This window comes from Elephantulus edwardii, unplaced genomic scaffold (genome assembly GCF_000299155.1).
Source record: "Elephantulus edwardii isolate Elephantulus edwardi_28Jun2011 unplaced genomic scaffold, EleEdw1.0 scaffold00276, whole genome shotgun sequence".
NCBI classification, from domain to species: domain Eukaryota; kingdom Metazoa; phylum Chordata; class Mammalia; order Macroscelidea; family Macroscelididae; genus Elephantulus; species Elephantulus edwardii.
The window spans coordinates 2,320,994-2,327,124 of NW_006400026.1; the positions used below are offsets into that span (position 1 = coordinate 2,320,994).

General features: G+C 37.8%; 1 protein-coding gene and 1 pseudogene across 1 annotated transcript in view; one reads left to right on the forward strand and one right to left on the reverse strand.

The window, feature by feature from the left end:
• HECW1 (HECT, C2 and WW domain containing E3 ubiquitin protein ligase 1) overlaps window positions 1–6,131 on the reverse strand; it is a 384,473-nt gene that overhangs the window by 188,286 nt on the left and 190,056 nt on the right. The window lies entirely within an intron of this gene.
• The window catches only part of LOC102851924, a 21,061-nt pseudogene continuing 15,721 nt past the window's right edge, over window positions 792–6,131 (forward strand).

Consider the following 6,131-nt stretch of genomic DNA (forward strand, 5'->3'; position numbering starts at 1 on the left):
GAGGGGAAGACCCTCTATGAGATGGATTGATTCGGTGACTGGGGTAATCGGGATGGGTGTGTCGGAGGCGGTGCGGTTGGCGCAGGATAGGGCAGGGTTTAGAGCTGTTGTGCATAGGGTCGCTCGCTATGAGTCGGAAACGACTCGATGGCACATAACAACAACAACAACAATCCTCAGTAGAGCATATTCAAGAAAATTAAGCAAGAAAAGTCACAGTAGTATTATTGACAATAGCAACATTCCAAACATTCAACAACAAATGAATAGATAAATTGTGATACATTCACATTATGGAATACTGCACAGCAGTACAAGACAATAAAGAATTTGTAAAATACTATAGAGCATGGACAAGTCTAAAAAACATTGTGTTGTGTGAAATAACTCAGTTACAAAAGCACAAATACTGCGTAAGAGAATTACTCTCAAAATAAGAAGGTACGTGGGGGTGAAGGGAATGGTGAGAACAGAAATAGAATGTACAGACAGTGAACACTGTAAAATATCAGTATCAGGGAGGATCATCCTAGAATGAATTAATGAAAGGACAATATTACTATTGCATTTAGCAAATATGAGAAATAGATATAGAGGGGGAAGGGAGAAAAACAAATAGGGTAGCAGAGATAAGTGGATGGATGGAGGAATGGGGATAAAGGAATAGGCAAGGTATAATGGGAACTTGATGACATCGGGTAATAAAAGGTGTTGATCAGGAACCTACAAATCATCCTGCAGAGCACCCTACACAGGGCTAGAGCTGCCTGCAATTTGCATGAGAAGAAAAGATGCTGGAACCACAGAATAATGACTTAATAGGACTCCCAGATTTTTAGTATGTGGAAGATGAAGTCTTCTCTCTTTTTCCACTTCCAGGCTCTCCAGAGAGAGGAGGTGGTGAAAAGGTGAACTTGACAAAGAGTCAGAGAGAAGAGCACCTGTTCCTGTGTCTCCAAAGAGAACAGATAAAAGGAACATAACTAAGTGGATGCTCAAAGACTAATTTCCTAGAAAGAGCTCTCAATCTTGAGGCACATGTTTGATAATGTAAAGCTCAAAGATAAGGTCATGAGGCTGAAGACTTGAAGAAACTAATCAGACACATAGAGCACTGGGCACATAGGCTATTCCCTAAACTGAAATTTGAAGATAATTTTGACAAAATTTAATATCTTGGAAATAAAAAGGAATTTCAGACCAGTTTAAAATTAATTCAACTTGATCCCTCTATTACACATGAAGATTTTGTAAAAAATAATGATGAAATGATAGAAAATAATTACCATGGTATAACTGCTACTGAATTAGAATTTTTTTTTTGTGAGATTTTTTTGACAACCTCATCTGCAACTGAAAGTTTTGCTCCTGAGTCAAGTAGAAGCCTAACAGAAGGGCAGCAACGAAGCATTGAAAGACATAAACTGGCATTGGGAAGAAGGCAGGCAAAGCTTCTGAGTAAGTCAGTTTGAAGGAAATTACTTGCTTATGGACACATCCATGGCATAAACAATTGGAGATGTTAACACAAAAGTGAAGGTCAAAAAAAAAGAGGTGTCAAATGGATTCCATGAAGCCATTCTAGATAATCTGCATGATAATGTTGTCAAAGCTATAAATGTACAAGGAGAATTAAAATTAAAGAAAAAACAATTGGACCAAACTTTTTAAAAATGGGCAGCAGTAATTTTATGCTGGACTGAGAAGGAAATTATTATAGATAGGCCTAAGGAGACACATTGCACTGGGAAAATCTGTAGTTATGGACCTTTCCAAATTATTGAGGAGTAGTGATGTCAGTTTGAGGACTAAGGCGTACCTGATTCAGACCATGGACTTTTCCATTGCTAGCTATGCATCTGAGACCTGGACAATGAATAAGGATGACAGAAAAAGAATTGACACCTTTGAGCTGACGTGTTGGAGAAGAGCACTGAACATGCCATGGATGGCTAAGAGAACAAATAGATATGTCTTGGAGATGGGGCAGACAGAGTGCTCTTTGGAGGCAAGAATGATGAGTCTTCACTTCACATACTTTGGACATGTTGCTAGGAGGTACTATTCCTTGATGTTGCGAAGAGTGGAGGATTGATGAAAGAGAGGAAGACTCTCATCCAGGTGGATTGATACAGTGATGGGTAAATTGGGCTGTTGGGAGTCAGGAATTGTAAGGGTGGTGCAGAATAGAACGCAGTTCAGATCTTTTGTTCATAGGGTCGTATGAGTTGTGCTCAACTTGCTCGATGGCACCTAACAACAACAATAACAACTAAGAGAGAAAATGCATTAACTTGCTCACCTTCATCTTCAGGGTTAACTGGGCTCTGTAGTTTGGTATATTGCCCAATAGTTTTTTTTCTTGAACAAGACAAAGATTTTCACCACTGGGACCATTGGTAGCATCATGATAGATGGTGAAGAGATTGAGATTGTTCACAGCTTCATTTTGTTTGGCTCTTCAATCAATACTCTTGGTACCAGCAGTGAGGAAATAAAAAGACGAATTGCATTGGAAAAATCTGCTGTCAGGCACCTCTCTCCAGAGTGCTGAAGAGCAATGATATCTATCAGGAGACTAAAGTGTGCCTGATCCAGGCCATGGTCTTCACAAATACTTGCTATGCGTTAGAAAGATGAAAAAGGATAAGAGATGATAGAAAAATTGATGCTTTTGAGCTGTGGTGCTTGAGAAGAGTATTGACTAAACCATGGACTGCTAGGAGAACAAACAGGTTCATCCTGGAAAGAGGGTGAAACCAGGCTACTCCTTGGAGGCAAGGATTCTGAAGATTCATCTGACATACTTTGAGCCTGTTTCAAGGAGGGATCAATCAGTCCTTGGAGAGAGACATCATGCTTGGGAACTTGGAGGTAAAGCATAAGAGAGGAAACCCTCAGTGAAATTGATTGACTCAGTGATTGGGGTAATGGAGGTAGATGTATCAGAGGTGATAAGGTTGTCTCAGGATAGAGCAGAGTTCAGAGCTGTTGTATATATGATCTCTATGAGTCACAAACAACTCATGGCAAATAAGAACAACATTGGTTTGCTTATACAATTCATATACATTGTATTTCACATTATTCTTCATTCACATTGAATTTCATACCATCATTTCCATGCATTATATATTATAAAATTAATCACTGTTGGATGTTGCCCAACAGTACCCTGTCTTTTTAGGTTCCGACACGATCCTTCCAATTTTCTTCATCTCCTCCCTCCATTCTCTAAATAGTACAACCCTGTGATTTTGCCCTTGACCATCATCACCCCTCAGTTCCCACCTTTCCTCCCTTGGTTTCCTGTATACACGTTTTACTAGCTATCCTTCTATTTTTACAATAATGGTCTTACATAGTATTTGCCCTTATGAGACTGAGTTAGTTCACTCTGCTTAGTGCTCTCTAGTCTCTCCCAAGATACGTAGTATTTTTCCAAATTTTTGCTCCTGAGTACTGTATAGTATTCAATTTTGTGAATGTACCACAATTTCTCACCCCATTCAGTTGTGGTTGGACATTTGGGATGTTTCCATGTTCTTGTGATGGTGAATAATGCTGCTCTGAATATTTGCAGATGGCCAACAGATGTATGAAGAAATGCTCAAAATCATTAGCAATGGGAGAGATTAAAATCAAAAGCACAATTAGATACCATCTCACCTTAGTAGGAGTGGAAAAGTTTAATAGGGCAATAAGCAATAAGTATTGGAGAGGATGTAAAGAGGTGGAAACTCTCATATCCTGTTGGTGGGTTGTAAAATGGTACAGCCACTCTGGAAGACAGTTTGGAAGACAGAGTTTCCTCAAAAATTTGAACGTAGAAATTCCATATAATCCAGCTAATTCTGCTACCTGGAATATTGCCTACTACTTTTGAGTTAATATCTTTACCTAATAATGCTTTCAAATTTCTGTTTAAAATTTTATATTTATTTTGCTATTTCTTTATAATTGAGTTTTTAATATACTTGTTAATGTTAGTTAACAGTCTATTAATTTTAGTGTTTATTCTTACATAGGTGAATATGACTTAATAAATTATTAATAAGCAGTTTGTATTGTTAATGTGCCATTGGATGTATTTTTTTAAATGGATAAATGTTTTAAGATGTAAATATACTGGTGCAACCACTGTGGAAGGCGGTATGGTGCTTTCTCAAAAAGTTGAAAATAGAGATACCATTTGACCCAGCAATTCCACTACTAGGAATATACCCCAAAGAGACCATAACTGACATCCAAGCAGATATATGCACACCCATGTTTATTGAGGCTTTGTTCACAATAGCAAGGAGTTGGAAACAACCTAAGGGTCCATCAACAAACGAATAGATAGAGAAGCTGTGGTATATTCACACAATGGAATACTATGTTGCATTGAAAAACAAGGAGCTCATGCAATATTATTTAGAATGGGTCACTCTGGATGACATTATGCTGAGTGAAGTATCTCAGTCAAAAAGGACAAATACTGCATGGTGCCACTGTCGTAAAACAGGACTGACCTTGGGGTTGGGGAGAGACTAAGAAAGATAGGTTCAATAATGTATACTGCGTTAAAACAGATAAGGGAGAAAACGGTTTTAAAGGGGTATGTGATTAGGTATTTTTGTCATGACAGGAGTCTAGATCGAAGGCTACATGGTGGAGTGGACCTGGGGGGAGGGATTGTAAAACAATGAAAGAATTTTTCTTTTACTTTTCCAAGAGGGTAGTGTACTTGGGAGGGGGGAGGGTTGGGAGGGGAGAAAAGTGCAACAATGAATGAATGGAAATCCAAAGTCTCTGTAAATTTTTACTGAAATTAATAATAAATTCAAATTTAAAAAGATGTAAATATACATTGAGTACTAGCACCTTTTTTAAAAGTAAAAGTTGTTAAAAATAAAAAAGGCATTGATCAATAGTAAATAGTCATATAAAACACAGTGTACATCCACAAATCCCAATATGTATGAATGTATAAAAACAATAAAACACACAAACAAGCAAATAAAACACACAAACAAGCAAATAAAACTATGTATTTCACTGAAAAACACTATTTCAAAAACTGGTTTATATGAAGAAGAATGTGTCATCAGGGTTGGCAGAAGACTAATCAACAAACGGCATTATGCAGATGATGCAAACTTGCTCGTAGAAAGTGAATACTTGAAGCACTGACTACAGAAGATCAAAGATTATAGACTTTGCTATGGGTTACAACTCAACATAAAGAAAACAAAAATCCTCCTCATTGGACCAGTAGGGAACATCATGATACATGGAGAAAGATTGATGCTGTCAATTATTTTACTGTATCCAGAGTCATCACACATGTTTGCTTATTTTGTACCATTGAGTTAGAACCAACCCATAGCTGATATTCCAGTGGATTTTCAGAGACAGTGAATTACAGGGGAGGAGACTGCTCAATTTTCTCCTGGGTTACAGTTAATGAATGTTGATTTGAGCTATGTACTTTTGTATTGGCAGTGGAAATTCCTTACCACTAAGCCACGAGAGCAGCACTCAGGCAATCAAAATAAATGTTGCATTATGGAACTCTGCTGTCAAGGGCCTCTCTAAAATTCTAAAGAGCAATGATGTCATTTAAAAAACTAAGGTGTTCCTGATTCAAGCCCTGGCAATTTCATTTGCTTTGATACATCCAAAAGTTGGACAATGAATAAGGGTGACAGAAGAAGAATTGGTGATTTTGAATTGTGGTAATGGTGAAGAGCATTGAATATACCATGGACTGCTAAAAGAACATACAAATCTATCTTGAAGAAAGTACAACCAGAATGCTTCTTAGAGGCGAGAATGGTGTAACTTATCTCACTTACTTTGAGAGCATTTTATCGGAAGGAACAAATCATTGGAAGGGTGGTGCAACCACTGTGGAAAGCGGTATGGTGCTTTCTCAAAAAGTTGCAAATAGAGATACCATTTGACCCAGCAATTCCACTACTAGGAATATACCCCAAAGAGACTGTAACTGACATCCAAGCAGATATATGCACACCCATGTTTATTGAGGCTTTGTTCACAATAGCAAGGAGTTGGAAACAACCTAAGTGCCCATCAACAAACGAATGGATAGAGAAGCTGTGGTATATTCACACAATGGAATAGTA